A 4451-nucleotide genomic window follows, 5' to 3' on the forward strand; every position below is an offset into this window, starting at 1 on the left:
ATTAAAATATTTAAAAAACCTTAATATTTTCAAGAACGTTAATAGAAGCAGAATTCTCTCCCTTAAAAGAAAGTTCATTTACACATGCCATTTGCCGTAAATTGTTCCAATATTTTTTGCACGCAACACTTATTTTATAAGTATTTTATATAAATTATTTTGAGAGAGAATTGCGAATCTAAATGGAACATTTTATAAAAATTGATTTTTAACATTAGTAAAAAAAAAAAGCCACACAATCCATTTTATTCTATCTATGAAAAATTATCATGTCGAGTTTACATTTAGATTTAATTGAAAATTGTTTAATCATAAACCACAGGTTTTACAAGTATTATTGTAATTAGCTAGCTCCCTCAGGAATGCATTTTAAAAAAAATTAGCAACCACACCTTACCTTTGGAACTACACCAATCCAGGTAGAATTTACAGTACTTATGCTGCAGGATGAACTGCTATTGGTCAAATGTCTGCAGAAAATATGTGGGCATTATTTCAAAGGTAGTCTTAGCGAAATTTTATAAAGGGGTCAGCAATTAAACAAAACTGAAATATTTTATGACCCCAAATAGGAAGCCAATGTATGGGAGATAAAAGTAACAAGAACCAGATTTATAATTTACAGAACATAAAATACAGGAGATTTAATCAAATATTAAAATACTCTAGAGTTAACAGAATGTGAGTAGTATATCATACAAGGGAAGAGTTTGACAGGAAACTTGTGATTCATGTGAGAAAAATACATAGAGTACTTCACAAGTGTGAAATATGGTAGTGAGACAAATGGAGTACTTCAGTTGATATACAGTGGTGAGAGGCAAGGAGAAAATGAGTTTAGTAGAAGTTTTGTACTTTGAGAAAAATGAAGGGAGATACGTAGGAAGATGGTTACGATTAGTTACTTAGCTATGTCAGGTTGGCCAGAGATAAATATATATCAATGACAAATGTGTAAGTCTTTTTGTGTACACATTATACACACACACACACACATGTGAACTCACTATATTTTAAATAGTATTTCTTCTTAAAAAATATAGTATCTGCCTGTTACTTATTTTTCTTTTTGAAAAAAAAACAAAAACTTTTTTAAACCTTAAACTAACCCAGCATGCTATTGGCTCTTTTTAATACAATTGTAGAAACAGTCATAATCACTTTTAAAAAGTACATTACAAACTGTTTTAAGTTAAACTATATATTTTCAGTCTTTTACTATGCTCAGTTTGATAACATATGTTGCAGTTATTTATATCGATATTTAAGGAAACAATAGTTTTAAAGTGACAGAAGTGAGTATAAAAATGTAAATAAGCAGTAAAGAAAACAATAACATGAAACCAATATAAATAGAATAATATACAAGGGTTGGCTGAAATATCATAGGCAGACTAAGATATTCTCATGGAATGTGACCACAAAGGGTTTATTTTTCAACATAATCCCCCTTGCAGTCTACACACTTTTATTATGTTGCAGTATTTGAATCCCATTGGTGAACAAGCTTTCATCCTGTTAGTAAAAAAAAAGTCATCAACAGTAGATATGACATCATCATCAGAAAGGCGATGCTGGGATAGCACCTGTGCCCAGTGTCGCCTTTCTGGCACTTGTGCCCGTGACATGTGTAAGGATTTTCGAGCGAGATCGTTGCCAGTGCCCCTGGACTGGCTCTTGTGCGGGTGGCACATAAAATACACCATTTTGAGCGTGGCCGTTGCCAGTACCACCTGACTGGCCTTCGTACCAGTGGCACGTAAAAGCACCCACTACACTCTCTGAGTGGTTGGCGTTAGGAAGGGCATCCAGCTGTAGAAACTCTGCCAAATCAGATTGGAGCCTGGTGTTGCCATCCGGTTTCACCAGTCCTCAGTCAAATCGTCCAACCCATGCTAGCATGGAAAGCGGACGTTAAACGATGATGATGATGATGATCACTGCAATATTGGTTCCTAGCCAAGTGTTTTTTCATGTTGGGGAACAGATGATAGTCAGATGGGGCCAAATCTGGAGAATAGAGAGGGTGATCAACCAGTTCAAAGCAACAGTCATGTACAGAAGCCATTGAAATGAAGGACTTAAGTGCTAGAGTATTGCCCCGATGAAACAAGACCCCCTTCAACAGTTTTCCTAACCATTTGGTCTTGACAGTCTTTTATAACTACCTCAACAAGTTGGCATAGTACACTCCAATGATGGTGTGGCCCTTTTGTAGATAGTCAATGCCTATTGCATCCCCCAAAACTGAGGTCAGCACCTTCCCTTCAGACAAAACAACACTGGCCTTCTTTAGATGGATTGTACTCTCTGTCTCTGCCTCAAAGTGATGAACCCAATACTCATCCTGGGTCAGGAAATGTTCACGGAAACCAACTGGATTTACCGCAAATAATGTCAGATTTTCTTGAGCATGATCATCGTGGTGTACATTTGATCATGTATCAGAAGACATGGCACCCACTGAGCAGAAGCCTTCATCATGCCAAATTCATTGTGCAGAATATTCTCAACTCTCTCACAGAATATGCTAATAGCATTGATTATTTGATCAATAATCAACCACCTGTCATCCATCACTACATGGTAAACACAATCAATGTTTACTTCGGTGGTAGCAGAAATGTTCATCATGCCAAGTGCATAATGCAGAATATTCTCAACTCTCTCACGGGATATGCTAATAGCATCAACTATTTGATTTATAGTCAATCGCTTGTCATCCATTACCATGATCAATGTTTTCTCCAGTAATGACAGCTGCAGGATTTACAGACCTTGGGACATCTTGAAATCTCTCACTTCCCCTCATAAATTCAGCTGCCCATTTTTGCACTTTTGATGAAGTTGGAATGTCATCCCCTAATGTAGCAACCATGTGAGTCCTTCAGAGCAAACCCTTTTTCTGCAGATACTTGATAACACCACGATGCCAAATTCTGATGATTTTCAAGAGAAGTTACTACTAGTTGCCTTTAAAGTCTTCTTTGAACAGTCAGATGTCAGTTTATCTGGAAAGAAACAATGCAGTTATTAATAAGGAGAGTTGAAATTAATGCATGCAAGATTTCATAGGCAAGCACCACTCTTTCATAGTCAGTCAGTGAAATTTTCAGCCCACTCTCATAATCGATCAATACAAAAAGTGTTTCACAAGACGGAATGAGGAGACAGAGGGCATGTGGTCAGAGATTGGAGTGTGTCAGTGACTGATGTTATGTGGTATGATGAGTGAGCGTAGCAGCAGAACTGTCCCAATGTATGAGCATTGGGCAAAATGTCCTCTACTATATCCCTAGGCCAAACAACATCTTGTAAGTGAAATTGGTTGATGGAAACTGAAAGAAATATTTTGTGTATACGGAATTTGAGAGGTAAAGGGTTCAATTCTCTGTAGCAACTTTTTTCTGTCTTTTAAGGGTATATACCCTATCTTCTAGACTGTTTGCACAGCAATTCTGCATTTGAGATTTACTTTATTTTCTGTAAAATACCAACTCACTCGACGCCTCAAAGTTTGTTTATAAAAAAGGTTCTCACATTCCAAAAGGTATTATTTAGCATTATAAAAAGCTGCATTTGTTGTCGGGGATCACTTAGCTTCATGATACAGGGAACTGATAGGGAATTTGAGAGGTACTAGGTTCAATTCTTTGTACTGTCTTGCTAGCCACATTTTTCTGTCTTCTTAGGGTATTTACTCTATCTTCTAAGCTGATTTCACTGCTATTCTGTGTTCAAGGTTTACTTTTTTATCGTAATATATATATATATATATATATATATAAGCAAAATTTAGGTTAGTTAAAATATGTTTGTAACATATTTCAACTGCTAAAAAGCACTGCATTTACTGTAGAGAAAAAAATTTCTCTTAAGGTAAAAAGGTGTTCAGTGTCGCCATCTATCAGGATTCCCAGAAATTTATGTTTCTAGCTTCTTAGCTTATATCAATGGGAAATACCTAAGAGGAGCAATGCTGAACAGATCTTATAAAACTATAACTTTATCTAAAATACAGTCAACAACATTGACTGATTTGCATCAGTAGACTGCTAGGTCCTGGAAATTACTGAAATGTTAGCACCAAGCAGTGTTTAGCCATAAGCAAAGTTTAGGTTAGTTAAAATATGTTTGTAACATATTTCAACAGCTAAAGGCAAATTAGGTAAGTTAAAATATGTTTGTGACAATGTAAGTCTCTAGGGTAAAATCCCATTTGTTTCCTCTTGAAGCACATCTGCTTATTCCATTATTACAATCGAATATGAAGTTGTATAGATGCAAATTACATATTAAAGTTGAAGATTCTGGAAATATTGCTTGCAGAGTTATTGTGTGTGTGTGTGTGTGTATGTGTGTGTGTGTTTGTGTGTGTACGTGTATGTGTGTACGTGTGTGTGTGTGTATGTATGTATGTATACATATATATATATATATATATATATATA

General features: G+C 35.6%; 1 protein-coding gene across 4 annotated transcripts in view; it reads right to left on the reverse strand.

Moving 5' to 3' along the window:
* The window catches only part of LOC106876586 (sulfotransferase 1B1), a 37550-nt gene that overhangs the window by 29376 nt on the left and 3723 nt on the right, over window positions 1-4451 (reverse strand). For 2 of the 4 annotated variants that reach the window (XM_014925192.2, XM_014925193.2), the window contains exon 2: window positions 398-470. The exons of the other annotated variants lie outside the window; for them this stretch is intronic. The gene's annotated coding sequence lies outside the window, so the exon portion shown is untranslated. The remainder of the gene's footprint in view (window positions 1-397; window positions 471-4451) is intronic. 4 annotated transcript variants of the gene reach the window in all.

Source organism: Octopus bimaculoides, chromosome 28 (genome assembly GCF_001194135.2).
Source record: "Octopus bimaculoides isolate UCB-OBI-ISO-001 chromosome 28, ASM119413v2, whole genome shotgun sequence".
Classification (NCBI taxonomy): Eukaryota; Metazoa; Mollusca; class Cephalopoda; order Octopoda; family Octopodidae; genus Octopus; species Octopus bimaculoides.